This window comes from Balaenoptera physalus (assembly GCF_965194825.1).
Source record: "Balaenoptera physalus genome assembly, chromosome: 5".
Classification (NCBI taxonomy): domain Eukaryota; kingdom Metazoa; phylum Chordata; class Mammalia; order Artiodactyla; family Balaenopteridae; genus Balaenoptera; species Balaenoptera physalus.
The window spans coordinates 40060635-40087046 of NC_138884.1; the positions used below are offsets into that span (position 1 = coordinate 40060635).

General features: G+C 36.0%; 1 protein-coding gene and 1 long non-coding RNA gene across 6 annotated transcripts in view; one reads left to right on the plus strand and one right to left on the minus strand.

Moving 5' to 3' along the window:
• The window catches only part of LOC309661689, a 278933-nt gene that overhangs the window by 96720 nt on the left and 155801 nt on the right, over positions 1 to 26412 (minus strand). The window lies entirely within an intron of this gene.
• Positions 9935 to 26412, plus strand: part of LRAT (lecithin retinol acyltransferase) — a 100052-nt gene continuing 83574 nt past the window's right edge. For 4 of the 5 annotated variants that reach the window (XM_082463579.1, XM_082463581.1, XM_082463576.1 and 1 more), the window contains exons 1-2: positions 9936 to 12394; positions 23841 to 24037. The gene's annotated coding sequence lies outside the window, so the exon portion shown is untranslated. Of the gene's footprint in view, positions 12395 to 23840; positions 24038 to 26412 lie in introns of all 5 variants that reach the window. The other variant, XR_014264154.1, reaches the window with a different exon arrangement.

The window sequence follows — 26412 nt, forward strand, 5'->3', positions numbered from 1 at the left end:
AATAAAGTACAATCCAGTCTCCTTTCCTTGTGCTCTCAAGCTGGTTTTAGATCCGCTTAGGAGACTTTACTCTCCCCAGAGAGGCTCTCTATGTGAGTAATAAACCTTTTCTTAGGCTCTTTGTGTGTGTGTGTGTGTGTGTGTGGCACATCATCAATCTCTGTGTGTGAACCAACTTCAGTTGGTGGGGGCTGGAGGAGGGTGTCCATCAAGTCTCCTTGTGGTAACCACAACACTGTGGACTATAAACATGAAAATATTAACTTATATATCTCAAACAAGAATGAGATTATACTATGAATGCTGTCTAAAACCTGATTTTTTAAATAATGTACTTTGAGCAGGAATATCATCGAATGTTTTTCAAAACATCATTTTTAATGGCTGCATATTTTACTGATATATGGCTCAAATGATTTAACCAACTTATAAGTGGACATATATGTTGTTTCCAATTTTTCTTTACTATTTTAAATAAGCTACAGTGGATATCCTTGTAGCTAAATCTTGGTGTCTTTTAAAAATTATTTCTTTAAAATAAATCCTCCTGGTTTTAAGTGTTAATGAATCATACACACGTTCAGCTCACTAGGGTGATCACTGATGGAGCACGTGCTGTGGGCAGGTATTGGGGGTCCTCAATACAAAAGACATCAAACTTGTTTTCAGAGACACCCAAATACAATAAGGGATTCAGAGGAATATTTGCAAGTTAAAAACTGTGATTTTTTAAAAAATGAAGACAGCTAAAACCAATAAATGTAGCCTCTTCATTTGTATAAAAATTTATAAGGTGTGAGGTTGACCACAGGGTGGCACCAATACATTTCTAGTTATTTGTAACGTGTTAATGAGCAGTTTTTTCTCTGCTGAACTGTTTTTTTGGTGAAAAACATTAAGGTTTAGTTTAACATTCTAAAAATTAGTTTACATTAAAAAAAAAGACAAAGCAGGATTTTTATTTAAAAACCAAAATATTATGCATGTTCTAGAACCACAGAGCCTGAACCACAGAGCCTGACATGATTTTTTAAAAGCCCCAAATCATATTACTGAACATAGTGTATATTTATGTGTGTGTGCCATAAATTTATGGGCATAAGAGGGTGAAATAGCCAATTTGCAGAGTTGGGTTTATATTCTGACTTTGTGTCTAAGCTTTTATATTTTCTTAAGTTAGGGATCCTCAGTGGTCCATTTCTTTTCTCTCCTGCACCAATAAAATCTTGGGGTCAGGAAACTTTTACACAGTATACGCTACTGTTTACCCCTGCTTCTTCGCATCGCTGAATGTTCTGAACACACCTAGGGGCCTTCTCTCCCCTCCTTCACAGTTACTACTCTAGTGAGCTGTTAATGACAATTATATTTACATAATTAATTATTATTTCCTTCTGATGAATGACCTCTATAATTATAAAATGAGATGTTTTTTATTCCTGGTGGTGGTCTTTGCTCTGAAATCTATCCTGTCTGATACTAATGTAGCCACACCAACTTTCGAGTGTTGCTTTTTTAGTGTAATCTAACAATCTCTGCCTTTTAATTAGGCTATTTAGACCATTCGCTTTAATGGTACTATTGATATAGTTAGGTTTAAATCTGTCATCTTGCTTGTGTTTGTTTTCTGTTTGTCTTATCTAATTCTTTGTTCTTTGTTTCCTCTTTTTCCGCCTTGTTTGAGATTGAGATTTTTTTTAATGACACCATTTTATTTCAATTATTGGCTTATTAGCTGTAACTCTTTGTTATTTTAGTGGTGGCTTTAGTGTTCGTTATACACATCTTTAATGTAGCAGTCTACTTTCAAGTGATGTCACATGTAGTATAAGAACTTTACAATCATATACTTCTATTTCTCCTCTCCTATTTTTTGTAATTTTGTTTTCATACATTTTATTTGTATATATGTTATAAACTCAACAATTCATTTTTATTATTTAATATTATGTTCTTATTATTGTTATTTATATTTTATTGGCATTGTAATCTTTTAAAGTGCTTTAAGTGTTAAGAATAAGTAAGAAATCTTATATATTTACCCAAGTAGTTAACATTTTTGAGCCTTTCCAGTCTTTGGTGTGGATTAATATGTCTATCTAGTAACATTCCTTCTGCCTGAAAGACTTTAATATTTAGAATGTTATAATACAGGTCTGCTGGTGATGAATTCTTTCAGCTTTTGTATGTCTAGAAAAGTCTTTCTTGTTCTTGAAAGATATTTTCCTTGGGTGTAGAATATTAGGTTGACAGGTTGTTTTTCTTTCAGTACTTTAAAGTTGATGCTCTATTGCATTCTCAACATTGCTTCTGATGAGAAATCTGCTGACATTCTTATCGTTATATCTCTATATGTGTTTGCTTTTAAGATTTTCTCTTTATCGCTGGTTTTAAGCAATTTTATTAAGATGTGACTTTTCATCATGTTTCTTGTGATTGGTGTTTGTGATCTTCTTGTATCTGTGAATTTATAGTTTTCATCAAATTTAAAAACATTTTAGCCTTTATTTCTTCAAATATTTTTTATGTTCCTCTCCCTTCTCTGGGACTACAATTACACATATATTATGTCACATAAAGTTCTCTGACAGCTTCATTTTTTAAAATTCTTTTACCTCTCCATGAAACTTTTGGATAGTTTCTATTGGATAATTTCTGTAGTTTCATCTTCAAGTTAACTAATCTTTTCTTCTGCAATGTCTAATTTGCCATTATCAAAATCAGTATTTTTTCATCTCAGTCTTGTAGTTTTCTTCTTTAAAAATTCAAATTTGGATATCTTTTGTGTTTTTGTTTGGGATCTTTTTTATGTTTTTTTTCAACACATGGAATACAGTTAGAGTAATGCTCTTTGTCTGCTGTTTTTAACATCTGTGTCTGATATGCGTCTGTTTTAATGGATAGATTTTTTTTTTCCCCTCAATGTGGGTTGCATTTTCCTGCTTTTTTGCATGCCTGGTTATTTTATTTTATTTTATTTTATTTTATTTTATTTTATTTTATTTTATTTTTTATGGCAATGATTTTTATTTATTTATTTATTTTTTAACATATTTATTGGAGTATAATTGCTTTACAATGGTGTGTTAGTTTCTGCTTTATAACAAAGTGAATAAGTTATACATATGTTCCCATATCTCTTCCCTCTTGCATCTCCCTCCCTCCCACCCTCCCTATCCCACCACTCTAGGTGGTCACAAAGCACCAAGCTGATCTCCCTGTGCTATGCGGCTGCTTCCCACTAGCTATCTATTTTACATTTGGTAGTGTATATATGTCCATGCCACTCTCTCACCCTGTCACATCTTCCCCTTCCCCTTCCCCATATCCTCAAGTCCATTCTCTAGTAGGTCTGTGTCTTTATTCCCATCTTGCTACTAGGTTATTCATGACCTTTTTTTTTTTTTCCTTAGATTCCATATATATGTGTTAGCATACTGTATTTGTTTTTCTCTTTCTGACTTACTTCACTCTGTATGACAGACTCTAACTACATCCACCTCACTACAAATACCTCCATTTCGTTTCTTTTTATGGCTGAGTAATATTCCATTGTATATATGTGCCACATCTTCTTTATCCATTCATCCGATGATGGACACTTAGGTTGCTTCCATGTCCTGGCTATTGTAAATAGAGCTGCAATGAACATTTTGGTACATGCTTCTTTTTGAATTATGGCTTTCTCAGGGTATATGCCCAGTAGTGGGATTGCTGGGTCATATGGTAGTTTTATTTGTAGTTTTTCAAGGAACCTCCATACTGTTCTCCATAGTGGCTGTATCAATTTACATTCCCACCAACAGTGCAAGAGTGTTCCCTTTTCTCCACACCCTCTCCAGCATTTATTGTTTCTAGATTTTTTGATGATGGCCATTCTGACCGCTGTGAGATGATATCTCATTGTAGTTTTGATTTGCATTTCTCTAATGATTAATGATGTTGAGCATTCTTTCATGTATCTGTTGGTAATCTGTATATCTTCTTTTGAGAAATGTCTATTTAGGTCTTCTACCCATTTTTGGATTGGGTTGTTTGTTATTTTCTTATTGAGCTGCATGAGCTGCTTGTAAATCTTGGAGATTAATCCTTTGTCAGTTGCTTCATTGGCAAATATTTTCTCCCATTCTGAGGGTTTTCTTTTGGTCTTGTTTATGATTTCCTTTGCTGTGCAAAAGCTTTTAAGTTTCATTAGGTCTCATTTGTTTATATGTGTTTTTATTTCCATTTCTCTAGGAGTTGGTTCAAAAAGGATCTTGCTGTGATTTGTGTCTTAGAGTGTTCTGCCTATGTTTTCCTCTAAGAGTTTGATAGTTTGGCCTTACATTTAGGTCTTTAATCCATTTTGAGTTTATTTTTGTGTATGGTGTTAGGGAGTGTTCTAATTTCATACTTTTACATGTACCTGTCCAGTTTTCCCAGCACCACTTATTGAAGAGGCTGTCTTTTCTCCACTGTATATGCTTGTCTCCTTTATCAAAGGTAAGGTGACCGTATGTGCATGGGTTTATCTCTGGGCTTTCTATCCTGTTCCATTGATCTATGTTTCTGTTTTTGTGCCAGTACCAAACTGTCTTGATTACTGTAGCTCTGTAATATAGTCTGAAGTCAGGGAGTCTGATTCCTCCAGCTCCATTTTTTGTTCTCAAGATTGCTTTGGCTATTCGGGGTCTTTTGTGTTTCCATACAAATAGTGAAATGTTTTGTTCTAGTTCTGTGAAAAATACCAGTGGTAGTTTGATAGGGATTGCATTGAATCTGTAGATTCCTTTGGGTAGTAGAGTCATTTTCACAATGTTGACTCTTCCATCCAAGAACATGGTATATCTCTCCATCTCTTTGTATCATCTTTAATTTCTTTCATCAGTGTCTTATAATTTTCTGCATACAGGTCTTTTGTCTCCTTAGGTAGGTTTATTCCTAGATATTTTATTCTTTTTGTTGCAGTGGTAAATGGGACTGTTTCCTTAATTTCTCTTTCAGATGTTTCAACATTAGTGTATGGGAATGCAAGAGATTTCTGTGCATTAATTTTGTATACTGCTACTTTACCAAATTCATTGATTAGCTCTAGTAGTTTTCTGGTGGCATCTTTAGGATTCTCTATGTATAGTATCATGTCATCTGCAAACAGTGACAGCTTTACTTCTTTTCCGATTTGGATTCTTTTTATTTCTTTTTCTTCTCTGATTGCTGTGGCTAACACTTCCAAAACTATGTTGAATAATAGTGGTGAGAGTGGGTAACCTTTTCTTCTTCCTGATCTTAGTGGAAATGGTTTCAGTTTTTCACCATTGAGGACGATGTTGGCTGTGCGTTTGTCATATATGGCCAATATTACATTGAGGAAAGTTCCCTCTATGCCTACTTTCTGCAGGGCTTTTATCATAAATGGGTGTTGAGTTTTGTCGAAAGCTTTCTCTGCATCTATTGAGATGATCATATGGTTTTTCTCCTTCAATTTTTTAATATGGTGTATCACGTTGATTGATTTGCCTATATTGAAGAATCCTTGCATTCCTGGAATAAATCCCACTTGATCATGGTGTATGATCCTTTTAATGTGCTGTTGGATGCTGTTTGCTAGTATTTTGTTGAGGATTTTTGCATCTATGTTCATCAGTGGTATTGGCCTCTAGTTTTCTTTCTTTGTGACATCTTTCTCTGGTTTTGGTGTCAGGGTGATGGTGGCCTCGTAGAATGAGTTGTGGAGTGTTCCTCCCTCTGCAATATTTTGGAAGAGTTTGAGAAGGATAGGTGTTAGCTCTTCTATAAATGTTTGATAGAATTCGCCTGTGAAGCCATCTGGCCCTGGGATTTTGTTTGTTGGAAGATTTTCAATCACAGTTTCAATTTCATTACTTGTGATTGGTCTGTTCATATTTTCTATTTCTTCCTGGTTCAGTCTTGGAAGGTTGTGCATTTTGAAGAATTTGCCCATTTCTTCCAGGTTGTCCATTTTATTGGCATAGAGTTGCTTGTAGTAATCTCTCATGATCGTTTGTATTTCAGCAGTGTCAGTTGTTACTTCTCCCTTTTCATTTCCAATTCTATTGATTTAAATCTTCTCCCTTTTTCTCTTGATGAGTCTGGCTAATGGTTTATCAATTTTGTTTATCTTCTCAAAGAACCAGCTTTTAGTTTTATTGATCTTTGCTATTGTTTCTTTCATTTCTTTTTCATTTATTTCTGATCTGATCTTTATGATTTCTTTCCTTCTGCTAGCTTTGGGGTTTTTTTGTTCTTCTTTCTCTATTTGCTTTAGGTGCAAGGTTAGATTGTTTATTCGAGATGTTTCCTGTTTCTTGAGGTAGGCTTGTATTGCTATAAACTTCCCTCTTAGAACTGCTTTTGCTGCATCCCATAGGTTTTGGGTCGTCGTGTCTCCATTGTCATTTGTTTCTAGGTATTTTTTGATTTCCCCTCTGATTTCTTCACTGATAACTTCGTTATTAAGTAGTGTATTGTGTAGCCTCCATGTGTTTGTATTTTTTACAGATCTTTTCCTGTAATTGATATCTAGTCTCATAGCATTGTGGTCGGAAAAGATACTTGATACGATTTCAATTTTCTTAAATTTACCAAGGCTTGATTTGTGACCCAAGATATGATCTATCCTGGAGAATGTTCCATGAGCACTTGAGAAAAATGTGTATTCTGTTGTTTTTGGGTGGAATGTCCTATAAATATCAATTAAGTCCATCTTGTTTAATGTATCATTTAAAGCTTGTGTTTCCTTATTTATTTTCAGTTTGGATGATCTGTCCATTGGTGAAAGTGGGGTGTTAAAGTCCCCTACTATGATTGTGTTGCTGTCGATTTCCCCTTTTATGGCTGTTAGTATTTCCCTTATGTATTGAGGTGCTCCTATGTTGGGTGCATAAATATTTACAATTGTTATACCTTCTTCTTGGATTGATCCCTTGATCATTATATAGTGTCCTTCTTTGTCCCTTGTAATAGTCTTTATTTTAAAGTCTATTTTGTCTGATATGAGATTTGCTACTCCATCTTTCTTTTGATTTCCATTTGCATGGAATATCTTTTTCCATCCCCTCACTTTCAGTCTGTATATGTCCCTAGGTGTGAAGTGGGTCTCTTGTAGACAGCATATATACGGGTCTTGTTTTTACATCCATTCAGCCAGCCTGTGTCTTTTGGTGAGAGCATTTAATCCATTTACATTTAAGGTAATTATCGATATGTATGTTCCTATTCCCATTTTCTTAAATGTTTTGGGTTTGTTATTGTAGGTGTTTTCCTTCTCTTGTGTCTTGCCTAGAGAAATTCCTTTAGCATTTGTTTTAAAGCTGGTTTGGTGGTGCTGAACTCTCTCAGCTTTTGCTTGTCTGTAAAGGTTTTAATTTCTCCATCAAATATGAATGACATCCTTGCTGGGTAGAGTAATCTTGGTTGTAGGTTTTTCTCCTTCATCACTTTAAGTATAACCTGCCACTCCCTCTGGCTTGCAGAGTTACTGCTGAAAGTTCAGCTGTTAACCTTATCGGGATTCCTTTGTGTGTTATTTCTTGTTTTTCCCTTGCTGCTTTTAATATGTTTTCTTTGTATTTAATTTTTGTCAGTTTGATTAATATGTGTCTTGGCGTGTTTCTCCTTGGATTTATCCTGTATGGGACTCTCTGTGCTTCCAGGACTTGATTAACTATTTCCTTTCCCATATTGGGGAAGTTTTCAACTATAATCTCTTCAAATATTTTCTCAGTCCCTTTCTTTTTCTCTTCTTCTTCTGGGACCCCTATAATTCGAATGTTGGTGCGTTTAATGTTGTCCCAGAGGTCTCTGAGACTGTCCTCAGTTCTTTTCATTCTTTTTTCTTTATTCTGCTCTGCAGTAGTTATTTCCACTATTTTATCTTCCAGGTCACTTACCCGTTCTTCTGCCTCAGTTATTCTGCTATTGATCCCATATAGAGTATATTAAATTTCATTTATTGTGTTTTTCATCATTGCTTGGTTCCTCTTTAATTCTTCTACGTCCTTGCTAAATGTTTCTTGCATTTTTTCTATTCTATTTCCAAGATTTTGGATCATCTTTACTATCATTATTCTGAATTGTTTTTAAGGTAGACTGCCTATTTCCCCTTCATTGGTTAGGTCTGGTGTGTTTTGACCCTGCTCCTTCATCTGCTGTGTGTTTTTGTGTCTTCTCATTTTGCTTATCTTACTGTGTTTGGGGTCTCCTTTTCACAGGCTGCAGGTTCGTAGTTCCCGTTGTTTTGGGTATCTGTCCCCAGTGGCTAAGGTTGGTTCAGTGCGTTGTGTAGGCTTCCTGGTGGAGGGGACTAGTGCCTGTGTTCTGGTGGATGAGGCTGTATCTTGTCTTTCTCGTGGGCAGGTTCATGTCTGGTGGTGTGTTTTGGGGGCCTGTGGCCTTATTATGATTTTAGGCAACCTCTCTCTAATGGAAGGGATTGTGTTCCTGTCTTGCTAGTTGTTTGGCATAGGGTGTACAGCACTGTAGCTTGCTGGTCGTTGAGTGAAGCTGGGTCTTGATGTTGAGATGGAGATCTCTGAGAAATTTTCGCCATTTGATATTACGTGGAGCTGGGAGGTCTCTTGTGGACCAGTGTACTGAAGTTGGCTCTCACACCTGAGAGGCACAGCCCTGATGCCTGGCTGGAACACCAAGAGCCTTTCATCCACACGGCTCAGAATAAAAGGGAGAAAAAACAGAAAGAAAGAAAGAAAGAGGATAAAATAAAATAAAATAAAGTTATTATAATAAAACATAAGAAAAAATTATTAAGAAAAAATTTATTAAGAAAAATTTTTTTAATTTTTAAAAATAAATTTATTAATTTTTTATAGTAAAAATAAGAAAAAAATTATTAAGAAAAATTTCTTTAATATTTTATAATAAAAAATAAGAAAAATTATTAAGAAAAAATTTATTAAAAAAATTTTTTTAAAAATTTTTAAATAACATAAAAAAATTTATTAAGAAAAATTTTTTTTTACTTTTTAAAATAAAAAATAAAAAAATTATTAAGAAAAAATTTTTTTTAATATTTTAAAATAAAAAATAAGGAAAAAATTATTAAGGAAAAATTTATTAAGAAAAATAACTTTTTAAGTAAAAAAAAAATAAAAACGGACAGACTGAACCCTAGGACAAATGGTGAAAGCAAAGCTATACAGACAAAATCTCACCCAGAATCATACACATATACACTCACAGAAAGAGGAAAAGGGGAAAAATTAATATATCCTGCTCCCAAAGTCCACCTCCTGAATTTGGGATGATTCTGTTTGTGGAGCTTAATCCGCTGCTTCTGAGGCTGCTGGGAGAAGTTTCCCTTTCTCTTCTTTGTTCGTACAGCTCCCGGGGCTCAGCTTTGGATTTGCACCCGCCTCCGCGTGTAGGTCACCTGAGGGCGTCTGTTCTTTGCTCACACAGGATGGGGTTAAAGGAGCAGCTGCTTTGGGGGCTCTGGCTCACTCAGGCGGGGGGAGGGAAGGGTATGGATGCGGGGTGAGCCTGCAGCGGCAGAGGCTGGTGTAAAGTTGCAGCAGCCTGAGGCACGCCGTGCATTCTCCCAGGGAAGTTGTCCCTGGATCACGGGAGCCTGGCAGTGGCGGGCTGCCCAGGCTCCCGGGGGGGCGGTGTGGATAGTGACCTGTGCTCGCACACAGGCATCTTGGTGGCAGCAGCAGCAGCCTTAGTATCTCATGCCCGTCTCTGGGGTCCGCGCAGATAGCCGAGGCTCACACCAGTCTCTGGAACTCGTTTAGGCGGTGCTCTGAATCCCCTCTCCTTGCGCACCACAAAACAAAGAGGCAAGAAAAAGTCTCTTGCCTCTTCCACAGCTCCAGACTTTTTCCCGGACTCCCTTCCAGCCAGCTGTGGTGCGCTAACTCCTTCAGGCTGTGTTCACGCCGCCAACGCCAGTCCTCTCCCTGGCATCCCATCTACAAAGCCGGAGCCTCAGCTCCCAGCCCCCACCCGCCCCAGCGGGTGAGCAGACAAGCCTCTCGGGCTGGTGAGTGCTGCTCGGCACCGATCCTCTGTGTGGGAATCTCTCCTCTTTGCCCTCAGCACCCCTGTTGCTGCGCTCTCCTCCGTGGCTCTGAAGCTTCCCCCCTCCGCCACCCGCAGTCTCCGCCCATGAAGGGGCTTCCTAGTGTGTGGAAACCTTTCCTCCTTCACAGTTCCCTCCCACTGGTGCAGGTCCTGTCCTTATTCTTTTGTCTCTCTTTTTTCTTCTTTCTTTTGCCCTACCCAGGTATGTCGGGAGTTTCTTGCCTTTTGGGAAGTCTGAGGTCTTCTGCCAGCATTCGGTAGGTGTTCTGTAGGAGCGGTTCCACGTGTAGATGTATTTCTAATGTATCTGTGGGAAGGAAGGTGATCTCCGCGTCTTACTCTTCCACCATCTTGCCCAGACCCCCGCCTGGTAATTTTAGATTGGACGTCAGACATTGTGAATTTTATCTTGTTTGTTGCTGGATTTTCATATTCCTGTAAATATTTTTGAGCTTTGTCTCAAAATATGATGTTACTTTGAAATTATTTGATCCTTTTTGGTCTTGCTTTTAGTATTTGTTATATGGGACCAGAGCAGCATTTAGTCTAGGACTGGTTATTTTCCACTATTGAGGCAAGGCCCTTATAAGTGCTCTACCACTTTTCCTATGAATTATGGGATTTTTCAGTCTGGCTAGTGAGAATAGGCACTATTCCCAGACGAGGGAAGCTTCTTCACAGCCATGTGCTGCTAGCTCTCTGCCAGATACTCGAAAGGGACCCTGCACAGCTCTCTGGAGTTGTCTATCTGTACAGCTTTCTCCTCTATGGTAATCTATCCTGGGAACTCTAGTCACCTTGACCTCCCTGGTCTCTCAGTTCCAGGCACTCAGGGAACCTGCCTGGCTCCACCTGGGTTCCCCTTCCCAACACATGGCCTGGAAATGCAATTATAGGCCCATCTCTTTTGTTTTACATTTTCTTTGTTGCCTGATGTCCAGTGTCTTGAAAACTGTTTCATATATTTTGTCTGTTTTTTTAGTTGTTTCAGGCAGTAGTGTAAATTTGGTCCAGTTTATTCTGTCTTGTACAGAGTGAAATTTCTATTTCAAGTCTTTGTGAAAGGTTTTTGTTAGTTTCTCCATATAATTTTGTATTTGAATCTATTACAGTAATCTTGAATTGTACTTTAGATCAAGTAGGGAATAAATTATCTTGAACACATACTTATGTAAAGATTTTATATACAAATGGTTGTATTATAAATAAAATAATTAGTTTTTCTGCTTTTTCTCATAGTTTGGTTGGAAAAGCAATGACTTTGATTTATTAGCAGCTGGAAGTTAAGACTAATAATAATAGTAGCAATTTTACTCTTTTGACTATATAACAATAAAATTAACTTAAGCTTTACAGAAATTAAAATATATGTGTCTGGTAGGTCATGCTAAATACATCCTACACTGAACATACTGCAGAATTTTAAAGCTAAAGAAATGTCTTATACAAAGATTCAAGAAATTTTATGAAACAAAACAACCATTGTTTATTGAGTACATTCTATGTGATAGGCACTTCACAAAATATTTTATTTTTACAGTTTATTTATTAGGCAGATATTGTTATCCCCATTTGAGAGATGAGGAAATTGATATACAACAGGATTGTATAACTTGCCCAAAGTTACAGAGACAGTTAAGTGATGGAGCCTGGATTCACACAGGCCAAATAAGTAAAACCCAAATAATTCTATTATACCATGCTAATTAAAGCTCTCAACTCAAGAAAAAAAAAAAAAGCAGCTTTCCCAGATCTTCCAGATTTTCGGAGAGTGAGTTTTAACAATGTATTTATAGATACGTTTTAGTTCATTAACATATCAAATATGATAGTAATATTCTATATGTTGTCTCTCCTATTCTATAATATAATGACAATTTAATGTCACATTTCATCTGATAATAACTTACACTTTGAAGCATTTTTCAGTGTTCTTGGTGCTTTCACATATTTTTGTCTCAGTTAATTCTTACAACTACACCAGTAAGGCATTAGTCCCATTTTGCTTAAAGTCTATCACTTGGCCTAGGTTTCTGTGATTCTTAGACCAGCGTCTTTTCTATTGTATTATTCTAAGATAGCCTTTCTACATTTTAACTTACTTTATGGAAACAAACAAACAAAACAATGGCACCCATGTAAAATCATCACATTTTTCCCACTTTTATGACAATTACTTGAAAACCAACTTTACTTATAACCTATTATTTTATATTTGGACAAGTATTGAAAATTTTGCTTATCGTATTAATGCCAGGTTTTGTTTGCTTTGCAGTCTTGCAGGCCAGCTCATTGAATGTGGTATTCAGAGTACTGGTGGAATATTCACAGATTGACATTTGGTGCCAGACTGGTAGGAAGCAATCCATATATTATAAAGGTTATAGGATGGCATATAACATCTACATGTTAGAAATTTTATTATCTGTTTATGTAACCGTATTTAATTATTGCTTTTTTTATTTGTACTTTTTAAATTTGTATTGTGTATTGTTTTTATTTGTATTGTGAAACACAGACAAATTTTATATGCTAGCCATAATTATCTAATAAGGATTCAGAGCTAAGTTTCAGGAGCATTCCTTTTGGCCTCTTAAAAATCACACTTCCCTCAATAATATATGATGTTTTTATATTCCTATTACTATGGTCTTTAGTTTATTATTAAGCTGAGCTTTGTACCTCTTAGTGCTGAATTGTGTCCCCCAAAGATAATGTTGAGGTTCTAATCCCCAGTACCTTAAAGTGTGACCTTATTTGGAGATAAGGTCTTTACAGAAGTAATCAAATCAAATGAGATCATTAGGGTAGGCCGTAATCCGATAGGACTTTTGTTCTTATAAAAAAGTAGAAATTTGGACATAAAGACATACACAGAGGGAAGACAATGTGAAGACACACAGGGAAAACACCATGTGAGGACAGGATTGGAGTGATGTGTCTACAAACCAAGGAGCACCAAAGATTGCTGGCAACCATCAGGGGCTAGGAAAGAACAAGGAAGGACTGTCCCCTAGAGCCATCAGAGAGAGCAGGCCCCTGATTGTTGACTTGATTTCAAACTTCCAGCCTCCAGAACTGAGATAATAAATGTTTCTTTAAGCCATCCAGTTTTTGGTACTCTGTTATGGTTGCCTTAGGAAACTAATACAGCACCTAATCTAGAAATAGAGTCTCTCTCTTTAAGGACTAAGTACACTAAATATAGTGGAATCTTGAAATACCAGGATATGCTAGTAAATCACTTTTTCTAACACCCTATTCCATCCAGGGCTTTGTTCTTAGTACCAGAAGGCTCTTGGTCCCAACTCTAAGAAGCCCCTACAACATGAGCCAGCTCACCAATGTGAGGCTTACAGTACATAGGTCTTTGCCTCCAGTATCAAGTAGGAGTCTCTAGACAACAGTCCAGTCCCCGCTCCATTTAGACAATGGCTCTGTTCACTTTTGTCTCCACTCTTCCTTTGAGCCTTGTCTAGAGCCAGGCCTGTGTTGCACACTCTTCTTTCTAATTCTTTCTCCTCCTCCTTGACTGTCATCTGATGCCAGGCTGGTAGGAAACAATAGAAACGTGAGGGTTTTAACACCGATGGGAAATGGTCCTCAGCCCTTTGCTCTTACACTCTGTATTATCTCCCTCAGAATGATCATCTGCTTTCACAGCTCTGACCCTTACTTGACAACAAATGTTGTCCAGGTTTACATCTGTTGCCCTGCATCACAACTCCACTAGAAATATCTGGATAGGTTTGGTTTTATTTACAATTTTACTCTTACCTCAAACTTATCATCCTCTATTTAAGACTTGTGCATTTCTGACAGTGATATGGTCATTCTCCCACTGGCCTGGGCTCTGGTGAACTTTGTTCTCTTCCATGGTCTCCCTTATCTCACCAATCACCAGTAAGGTCAACTTTCAACCCATAATAGCATTCATTTTCTTCCTTTCATATTTCATCCAGATTTGCCAGTTTTCTTATCTAGATTCTGAAGACTATTATTATAGTCTTCTAATTGGTCTCCATGCCTCTTGCTGCCAGTGCAACAGCTTTCCAACTGTGAAATAGGAATTGAAGTGCCAGAAATATGGCCTCCTAGATTTTATCATCTTGGTTTTATCTATTCAACAGATTGTAAACTCTTTGAGAGCATGGATCTTTGCACTCCTATGGTTTTATCAGAATTGCATCACCTAGCACAGAATGCCAATTAAAGAGCATAAACTCTAAAGACTTATTGCCTGGAATCCTGGTTCTGCCACCTACTAGCTCTGTGAGATGGAACCAGTTACTCAGCCTTTATGTGCCTCAATTCACCCACCTGCAGAATAAAGACAATGGTGATGTCTACTTTCATTAGGTTATTATGAAAGGGGGTGTGAGTAAAGCAATAAATGTAAAGCACTTAGAACAGCACTAAAATATATATAATAAGAGTTCAATAAAATGTTCACTTTTATTGTTTTGCATTTCAGTATTCACCAAATATTGTAGTCTAGTAAAAGGTAAATTACATTAACACAAGAATAGAAACATGCTTTGATTTTATCTGAACGTGTGTTGCATGTCTCAATTATGATAATGTAGTCCTGGGTCTTGTTGAATTCCTCGAGTATAAAATAAAGATAATAATACCTACTCATAACGTTGTAAAGATTATATGGGACTTCCCTGGCGGTCCAGTGGTTAAGACTCTGTGCTCCACTGCAGGGGACATGGGGTTTGATCCCTGGTCAGAGTAAGATCCCTCATGGCACGCACTGCAGCCAAAAAAAAAGATAAAAAATAGATTACAATAAATGGGTTGCTGTTGGCAAGAATGAGTCCAGCTCCTGCCACATAGTAAACACTAATAAATGATACCCAGTGGAAACAGTAATAATATTGGTACTAACATTAGTGAAGCAGTAGTAGCAGTGATGGTAATGGTAGTAATAGAGGTGGAAGCAGTATTGCATTTAGTTTTTGATAACTGTGGGACATATAAGCAATTGAAAGTAGCTTGGGGGAATGTGAGGAAAAGACATAGAGATTTACATGACATTCAGTAAGAGCCCAATGTTGAAGCCATGGGAGGGATGAGTGGCTTGGAGGGTACCGAAAATCTGGGAAGCCAGGGAGGGCAAGGAGGAGGGCAAAGATGAGTCCTGGGGAGAATACAGTTTAAATTCTTACCAGGAAATTCAGAGATAGTGGGAAGAAGAAGATACTTTCTAAGATAGGAAGCTGTGATTAGAGAGTGTCATAGAGTAAGAGGTCAAGTGGTCGAGGAAGACAGCTCAGCTCGTGGTCTGCCCCTGCCCGTGGCCAGCCATTTCCCAGCCATTTTCTCATCTTTCCTTCTTCCTTGGAATTGTCTTTCTTTCCTTCTCTAACAGTTAAAAATGTTACATCTCTCTAGGTAGATAGATAGATCTAAATAGATAGATACACACACAGTATTTATCATAAATGAGTAAATGTGGTCTTATCCTACCTGCTTGCTTTAATGCAGCTTTTTTTTTTAAGTTTTATAAAAATTGAAACATACAAATTCTAATAAAATTATTCAAAGTTAATTACTATTTACAGAAAAAATTATTTGACCTTTTATAATCATGAAAGACAAAGGGGAAATTGATTCTTAACGTATGTTTTTTTGTTTGTTTGTTTTTAAACAAAACAACAAAAAATATTTTTTTTTTGGTTAAACTTTGCTAAGATTTTAATATATTTTATAGCTTTTTAGACTCAGATATTATAAACAAGAAAATAAACTTCATTTTCAAGTTGTATCCTTTATTATGCTCATTCATATTCTGTAACAAACTGATAACTTACTTTTTTTTTTTCAGTTCACTCAGTTCCATGTAATTAATTTTATTTTCATCTTGATCTTTTGTTAGCACTTTTATGAATTCATCAGTTTTCCATTAGAGTTCTGAAAATGCTTATTCATTCAGTTCAGCAGTATAGTCAGTTACCAGAAACCTGTGCTTGTCAGAGTCTTTTCCATGAATTCCTTGAAGATGAAACCCTTTTATAGGAACATTTTTTGAAAAAGCATCAGAGTACACCCAGAACTGTCTGTAAATGACAAAAGACTTAAAAATGACCACGGTTAAAGATTTGATGAAAGTTCATAATAATGCAATTGACAAGGAAATTTAGTTATTTCTGAGATATACATTTTAAAATAATAACTAAAATTATGACTTATAACATTATACCAGAACATATAAGATTTTTAGGAATTTCATGTACTGTCTGAAACATTTATATTAACATATTTCCATACAAATAAACCAAAGAAAGTTTAATATTAGTTTTTTTTAATTTTTAATTTAATTTAATTTATTTTTTTATGCAGCAGGTTCTTATTAGTCATCAATTTTATACACATCAGTGTATACATGTCAATCCCAATCGCCCAATTGAGCACACCACCATCCCCTCCCCACAGTGGCTTTCCCCCCCTTGGTGTCCATACGTTTGTTCTCTACATCTGTGTCTCAACTTCTGCCCTGCAAACCGGTTCATCCGTACCATTTTTCAAGGTTCCACATACATGCGTTAATATACGATATTTGTTATTCTCCTTCTGACTTACTTCACTCTGTATGACAGTCTCTAGATCCACCCACGTCTCAAAAAATGACCCAATTTTGTTCCTTTTTATGGCTGAGTAATATTCCATTGTATATATGTACCACATCTCCTTTATCCAGTCATCTGTTGATGGGCATTTAGGTTGCTTCCATGACCTGGCTATTGTAAATAGTGCTGCAATGAACATTGGGGTGTATGCGTCTTTTTGAATTATGGTTTTCTCTGGGTATATGCCCAGTAGTGGGATTGCTGGATCATATGGTAATTCTATTTTTAGTTTTTTAAGGAACTTCCATACTGTTCTCCATAGTGACTGTATCAATTTACATTCCCACCAACAGTGCAAGAGGGTGCCCTTTTCTCCACACCCTCTCCAGCATTTGTTGTTTGTAGATTTGCTGATGATGCCCATTCTAACTAGTGTGAAGTGACACCTCATTGTAGTTTTGATTTGCATTTCTCTAATAATTAGTGATGTTGAGCAGCTTTTCATGTGCTTCTTGGCCATCTGTATGTCTTCTTTGGAGAAATGTCTATTTAGGTCTTCTATCCATTTTTGGATTGGGTTGTTAGTTTCTTTAATAATGAGCTGCGAAGAAAAACTACAATCCTGCAGCCTGTGGACCAAAAACCACAGTTACAGAAAGATAGAGAAGATGAAAAAGCAGAGGGCTATGTACCAGATGAAGGAACAAGAAAAAACCCCAGAAAAACAACTAAATGAAGTGGAGATAGGCAACCTTCCAGAAAAAGAATTCAGAATAATGATAGTGAAGATGATCCAGGACCTCGGAATAAGAATGGAGGCAAAGATTGAGAAGATGCAAGAAATGATTAACAAAGACCTAGAAGAATTAAAGAACAAACAAACAGAGATGACCAATGCAATAACTGAAATGAAAACTACACTAGAAGGAATCAATAACAGAATAACTGAGGCAGAAGAACGGAAAAGTGACCTGGAAGACAGAATGGTGGAATTCACTGCTGCGGAACAGACTAAAGAAAAAAGAATGAAAAGAAATGAAGACAGCCTAAGAGACCTCTGGGACAACATTAAACGCAACAACATTCGCATTATAGGGGTCCCAGAAGGAGAAGAGAGAGAGAAAGGACCAGAGAAAATATTTGAAGAGATTATAGTCGAAAACTTCCCTAACATGGGAAAAGAAATAGTCACCCAAGTCCAGGAAGTGCAGAGAGTCCCATACAGAATGAACCCAAGGAGAAACACGCCGAGACACATAGTAATCAAAGTGGCAAAAATTAAAGACAAAGAAAAATTATTGAAAACAGCAAGGGAAAAACGACAAATAACATACAAGGGAACTCCCATAAGGTTAACAGCTGATTTCTCAGCAGAAACTCTGCAAGCCAGAAGGGAGTGGCATGATATACTTAAAGTGATGAAAGGGAAGAACCTACAACCAAGATTACTCTACCCGGCAAGGATCTCATTTAGATTTGATGGAGAAATCAAAAGCTTTACAGAAAAGCAAAAGCTAAGAGAATTCAGCACCACCAAACCAGCTCTACAACAAATGCTAAAGGAACTTCTCTAAGTGGGAAACACAAGAGAAGAAAAGGACCTACAAAAACAAACCCAAAGCAATTAAGAAAATGGTCATAGGAACATACATATCGATAATTACCTTAAACGTGAATGGATTAAATGCCCCAACCAAAAGACATAGACTGGCTGAATGGATACAAAAACAAGACCCATATATATGCTGTCTACAAGAGACCCACTTTAGACCTAGGGACACATACAGACTGAAAGTGAGGGGATGGAAATAGATATTCCATGCAAATGGAAATCAAAAGAAAGCTGGAGTAGCTATACTCATATCAGATAAAATAGACTTTAAAATAAAGAATGTTACAAGAGACAAGGAAGGACACTAAATAATGATCCAGGGATCAATCCAAGAAGAAGATATAACAATTATAAATATATATGCACCCAACATAGGAGCACCTCAATATATAAGGCAAGTGCTAACAGCTATAAAAGAGGAAATCGACAGTAACACAATCATAGTGGGGGACTTTAACCCCTCACTTACACCAATGGACAGATCATCCAAAATGAAAATAAATAAGGAAACAGAAGCTTTAAATGACACAATAGACCAGATAGATTTAATTGATATATATAGGACATTCCATCCAAAAACAGCAGATTACACGTTCTTCTCAAGTGTGCACAGAACATTCTCCAGGATAGATCACATCTTGGGTCACAAATCAAGCCTCAGTAAATTTAAGAAAATTGAAATCATATCAAGCATCTTTTCTGACCACAACGCTATGAGATTAGAAAAGAATTACAGGGAAAAAAACGTAAAAAAGACAAACACATGGAGGCTAAACAATACGTTACTAAATAACCAAGAGATCAGTGAAGAAATCAAAGAGGAAATCAAAAAATACTTAGAGACAAATGACAATGAAACCACGACGACCCAAAACCTATGGGATGCAGCAAAAGCAGTTCTAAGAGGGAAGTTTATAGCTATACAAGCCTACCTAAAGAAACAAGAAAAATCTCAAGTAAACAATCTAACCTTACACCTAAAGAAACTAGAGAAAGAAGAACAAACAAAACCCAAAGTTAGCAGAAGGAAAGAAATCATAAAGATCAGAGCAGAAATAAATGAAATAGAAACAAATAAAACAATAGCAAAGATCAATAAAACTAAAAGTTGGTTCTTTGAGAAGATAAACAAAATTGATAAGCCATTAGCCAGACTCATCAAGAAAAAGAGGGAGAGGACTCAAATCAATAAAATCAGAAACGAAAAAGGAGAAGTTACAACAGACACCACAGAAATACAAAGCATCCTAAGAGACTACTACAAGCAACTTTATGCCAATAAAATGTACAACCTGGAAGAAATGGACAAATTCTTAGAAAGGTTTAACCTTCCAAGACTGAACCAGGAAGAAACAGAAAATATGAACAGACCAATCACAAGTAATGAAATTGAAACTGTGATTAAAAATCTTCCAACAAACAAAAGGACAGGACCAGATGGCTTCACAGGTGAATTCTATCAAACATTTAGAGAAGAGCTAACACCCATCCTTCTCAAACTCTTCCAAAAAATTACAGAGGAAGGAACACTCCCAAATTCATTCTATGAGGCTACCATCACCCTGATACCAAAACCAGACAAAGACACTACAAAAAAAGAAAATTGCAGACCAATATCACTGATGAATATAGATGCAACAATCCTCAACAAAATACTAGCAAACAGAATCCAACAACACATTAAAAGGATCATACACCACGATCAAGTGGGATTTATCCCAGGGATGCAAGGATTCTTCAATATACGCAAATCAATCAATGTGATACACCATATTAACAAATTGAAGAATAAAAACCATATGATCATCTCAATAGATGCAGAAAAAGCTTTTGACAAAATTCAACACCCATTTCTGATAAAAACTCTCCAGAAAGTGGGCATAGAGGGAACCTACTTCAACATAATAAAGGCCATATATGACAAACCCACAGCAAACATCATTCTCAATGGTGAAAAACTGAAAGCATTTCCTCCAAGATCAGGAACGAGACAAGGATGTCCACTCTCACCACTATTATTCAACATAGTTCTGGAAGTCCTAGCCACGGCAATCAGAGAAGAAAAAGAAATAAAAGGAATACAAATTGGAAAAGAGGAAGTAAAACTGTCACTGTTTGTGGATGACATGATACTATACATAGAGAATCCTAAAACTGCCACCAGAAAACTGCTAGAGCTAATTAATGAATATGGTAAAGTTGCAGGATACAAAATTAATGCACAGAAATCTCTTGCATTCCTATACACTAATGATGAAAAATCTGAAAGAGAAATTATGGAAACACTCCCATTTACCATTGCAACAAAAAGAGTAAAATATCTAGGAATAAACCTACCTAGGGAGACAAAAGACCTGTATGCAGAAAACTATAAGACACTGATGAAAGAAATTAAAGATGATACCAACAGATGGAGAGATATACCATGTTCTTGGATTGGAAGAATCAACATTGTGAAAGTGAGTATACTACCCAAAGCAATCTACAGATTCAATGCAATCCCTATCAAATTACCAATGGCATTTTTTGCGGAGCTAGAACAAATCATCTTAAAATTTGTATGGAGACACAAAAGACCCCAAATAGCCAAAGCAGTCTTGAGGGAAAAAAATGGAGCTGGAGGAATCAGACTCCCTGACTTCAGACTATACTACAAAGCTACAGTAATCAAGACAATATGGTACTGGCAGAAAAACAGAAACATAGATCAATGGAACAAGATAGAAAGCCCAGAGATTAACCCACGCACCTACGGTCAACTAATCTATGACAAAGGAGGCAAAGATATACAATGGAGAAAAGACAGTCTCTTCAGTAAGTGGTGCTGGGAAAACTGGACAGCTACATGTAAAAGAATGAAATTAGAATACTCCCTAACACTATACACAAAAATAAACTCAAAATGGATTAGAGACCTAAATATAAGACTGGACACTATAAAACTCTTAGAGGAAAACATAGGAAGAACACTCTTTGACATAAATCACAGCAAGATCTTTTTTGATCCACCTCCTAGAGTAATGGAAATAAAAACAAAAATAAACAAGTGGGACCTAATGAAACTTCAAAGCTTTTGCACAGCAAAGGAAACCATAAACAAGACGAAAAGACAACCCTCAGAATGGGAGAAAATATTTGCAAATGAATCAACGGACAAAGGATTAATCTCTAAAATATATAAACAGCTCATTCAGCTCAATATTAAAGAAACAAACACCCCAATCCAAAAATGGGCAGAAGACCTAAACAGACATTTCTCCAAAGAAGACATACAGACGGCCACGAAGCACATGAAAAGATGCTCAACATCACTAATTATTAGAGAAATGCAAATCAAAACTACAATGAGGTGTCACCTCACTCCTGTTAGAATGGGCATCATCAGAAAATCTACAAACAACAAATGCTGGAGAAGGTGTGGAGAAAAGGGAAACCTCTTGCCCTGTTGGTGGGAATGTAAATTGATACAGCCACTATGGAGAACAATATGGAGGTTCCTTAAAAAACTAAAAATAGAATTACCATATGACCCAGCAATCCCACTACTGGGCATATACCCAGAGAAAACCGTAATTCAAAAAGACACATGCACCCGAATGTTCATTGCAGCACTATTTACAATAGCCAGGTCATGGAAGCAACCTAAATGCCCATCAACAGATGACTGGATAAAGGAGATGTGGTACATATATACAATGGAATATTACTCAGCCATAAAAAGGAACGAAATTGAGTCATTTGTTGAGACGTGGATGGATCTAGAGACTGTCATACAGAGTGAAGTAAGTCAGAAGGAGAATAACAAATATCGTATATTAATGCATGTATGTGGAACCTAGAAAAATGGTACAGATGAGCTGGTTTGCAGGGCAGAAGTTGAGACACAGATGTAGAGAATGGACATATGGACACCAAGGGGGGAAAACTGCGGTGGGGTGGGGATGGTGGTGTGCTGAATTGGGCGATTGGGATTGACATGTATACACTGAAAAAAAAAAAAAAGAAAAATGATCTGCATGAGTTGTTTATATATTTTGGAGATTAATCCTTTGTCCATTGATTCATTTGCAAATATTTTCTCCCATTCTCAGGGTTGTCTTTTCGTCTTATGCTTTCCTTTGCTGTGCAAAAGCTTTGAAGTTTCATTAGATTCCATTTGTTTATTTTTGTTTTTATTTCCATTACTCTAGGAGGTGGGTCAATAAAGATCTTGCTATGGTTTATGTCAAAGAGTGTTTTTCCTATGTTTTTTCCTAATGCACCTTTTTAAAATGTTTTGTTTGGCTCCATTTTCCCACTAATCTTTTCTCTTGCTCTTTGTACAACTTCTGCCCATGTAATCACTTTACTGACCTTACATACATTCTTTCATACTTTTTATTAATCCTCAGATAATCATATGTGGATGTAAATGCATATACAAACACTCACATATTGGTGCATGATAAAATGTTCTAATATCTGATGCGCAAAGTCCTTCTTCACTACCTTATCTCTTAAGAAGTGTTTTGCTGTTCTCTGGCACATGTTAAGTTTATTCTTCCACATGAAACTTAATAGTCTTTTATCTAAAGAATGTGATTCCAAGTTGGATTTCTTTTGCATGTATAAATTTGGTAGAAATGACATTTTTATTATAATGTCTTTCCATCTAAGAAGGTGGTTTGTTTTGACATTGAAAGATCTTTTTTTAAAAAAAGATGTTGTTTTATTGTCTTTCAAAACATTTTAGAAATATTGAAATAAAATGCATCAGCTTTCATTATTTCTTTATCTATGACCTTGCCACTTTGACTTTTAAAGTTATATTATTGTCTACCACAATGAAATGTTCTTTTCTCCCAGAATCAAAGAGGACCCTTTTTCTTATTATTCAAAATGATCATGTTCAGTATTGAACATTGCTAAATGACCATTTTAGGACCAAACTAAGGTTACAGTCTGTATCTCTAAATTACCCTGGATTTCTCCTTTTTATTTATCATCTTTTAATTGCCTTATATTTCTTAGTGAACAAAAGATTGACTTTATAAATTAAAGGCTATTTGAAAGCTGAGGCCCAAGTCCCACCTGCTCGGGTTTATGACAAGCAGTAAGTGGAGGGAGGGGAAACCCAGCTGGCCACCAGTGGAGTAAGCTAGGCTGAGGCTCACTGGGACCAGAGAAATCCAACTGGGCAGGAATCTCATGACGTGTAACCCTCTTTAGCCATCACAGCTTCTGTAGTCTCGCTCTCCCTGACTTCTTATCCTTGAATATCATCAGCTGGAGTGCTCATCACTCTCACATCAAGAGGATCTAGACACCATTTCCAAACCTTCTGAAAAACAGTGTCTGAATTTCTACTCTAAATCTTCATCCATTCTTCTCAATATGATTTCTCTCTCTTTGAACCCCAGATATCATCTGTATTCACTACTTATCACACATTAATAAATCATTGTGTGATTTTGAAAGGTATAAAATTAAATATAAAAATAGAATATGCAAAATGCACAGTGAGTTTTGGATAATTATATTCATCAGAGTATTGTTTGGTACAATGTAGTCTCTTTTCCTTAGGTTTTCCTCCTGACTCCTCTAAACCATAGGTTTCCCTGTTTTTCACCTAGGCACAATATAGGATTTCCTGTACTGGAATGTTTTCCTGATGGACAGTTCATCCTGTCCAAGCCCCCTGACATGGGGGGGTTAGTCTCTTTCGGTTCAGTGGCTGAACAGCTAGTGTATGAAATCGGCAACCTGCAGCGTTTCCTCTTACCTGATGTAACTTGTGACATTTCTCAAGTCTCTATTACTGAAATTCCAGGTCAGTGACTACTAATAGGGTTTTGTTTTTAAATGTTACATTCTATCTCTCTTTCTAGACGTTTTTAACAAATAAAAGAGTGATCGTTTCCAAATCCAATACCATCTTTTCTAAGCAAAATGTGGAAATAACTTGACAATTCTGGGATGCGATCAATGGCATATATTAGTAGGTAGTTGAGATGAGGTGGTTAAGAGATTTTTTTAAAGTTTGCTCTTAATTCATGTTTAACAATTTGACCAAAAAATTAGCATCTTAATTACGTATTCAGCTAGCAATTAATTCCAAGATTAGTTTGCTGACTAGAAATAGTGTCTTCTACCCACTTCCAAATCATTTACCTACATCCCTCACATGGCACTGAATGACTTCAACTTTGTGTTATTTACTTATTGATATATTTTTTAAATTTCATATTTCTTCTACTGTAGCCTTCTTGAAAACAAAACTTTTGGCTGGTTAATTTTTGTGTCTTTTATAATCCTTAGTACAGCATCTTGTAAATAATAAATACCAAATTAACACTTATTGAGTGAATGAATGAATAAATGCTATGATCCATTAAAACCAATTGACAATACATCATGAAGAGAACATAGACATATAGAGAGAACCAAATGTGCTTTTCAATTTAAGAAGCAAGTTATAGATTTAAAGTTCTATTGTGAAGCTGGAGCCACACATTTGACAGGAGAAATTGGGAACCAATGGGCTGCATCCTTACTCAATCCATTTAGAACCTTGTACTGAACTCTAATGTGTACCAGTACTTTATAGAAAGAAAATGTTTTTATTCTGTGAACCCAGAATTTGTCCTAAATTTTATATACATATTCACTGTTATTTTCCTTGAAAATTATTTTCTAAACATTCTCAGAAAATGTGAAGGTTTTATTCAAAAGAAAATCTTAATTTTTGCTTCAGCAATTCCAATAATATTGACTAATATTTGTTCGATTTAGATTTTTTTCAGTGATTTAGTAATTTTCTTCCAAATCATACATATTTTTCTTGGCTTCCTATGGTGTTCTCAAATAGCATTCTTAGCAATTGCAAATTAAAAATCATCTCTGTTCAGCAGATATTCATTTATTATTTCTGATGTTTCACTCTTTTTTCTATATCTCTATATTACTGTATTTAAATAGTGTAAACAAATTCTTCAGTACAGTGTAAAATATGACAACTGTTGTAATTTAATATCAGAGCAACCAAAATTCATCTACAGCTTCTTCTCTAAGAATAGCCCGAAGGGTGCTATCTTAGGACCCTTCCTTGTAATCATTGTTGTTGCCATTATTCATTGCACATGGTCTTTTAAAATTTATAATTTTTATTTATGAAGCTAAAAAATGCAGTGGTCATAATTAGTATATTTATTCTTTTTCCACTTCAGTCTTTAATAAACTCCCAGTGAACTTTTACCCTGTAAATGACCTGATATGACATATTTGAACTTACGATGAACTTTTGCATGAACTTTCAGTTATCCTCTGAGAAATACAACAGATGGAAAATAGGCAGATTTTTCAAATATTTTTAGATGCAGTAGTTTGACATGTTTAATAGAGTCAACAAGGCCGACTATCTCTTTCCAGTGTTTACTTTGCTGACTTCATGATACTGCAGGCTGTTTAGTTCCATTATATGCCTGAATTCAGAGGTTGTTATATTTTTGTTAACCAGCATCTTGATTTTAAACCAGTACTTGTATATGCATTTAAAGACGAAGCTAATTGGGTCATAAAGTGTAACAAATTCTAAGAAAACTTTATTGGACCTGTTGAAATATGGTTGTTTCAAATTATTTAGATACTAGGGGCTTTTAAAGATCCATTTCAGATTTTAGAATATGAATCGGTATAATGTTTTACCTTTGAATAGTTTGCAGCTAGGAATTCGGTTCAAAATGCACATAAGGTTCTGAAGGGTCTCTTGGGAAAGGAAAGGGAAAATTAACTGAGCACCAAATATTGTGTTATTACTGCTGTGGTGGGAGATAGACTCCTTACAGGTATTTAATCTTTACAACTCTCTTCCGAAGTAGTTATCCTCTCATTTTACAAGATGGAAGGGAGACAGAGAGGTTGAGTAACTTGCCTGAGAAGAGACAGATAAACTGGGAATTAATTCCAGGTCTCCTAGACTTTCAAATCCTTGCTCCTTTGAAGGACTAATTGTTGACAATTTCGTGCTCCTAGAAACAAAATGTTTTCTTTGATCAAATAGATGTTAAAGATAAAAGTGTGATAAAGCTATAATACTTTTATAATCTTAGTTTTGAGAATTTAAAGAGTTTATTTCTTTGTATTTATTGCACAATATTAATAAATAAATTAGATTGAAAAACTCTCAGAATGCTCCCAGTGATATGA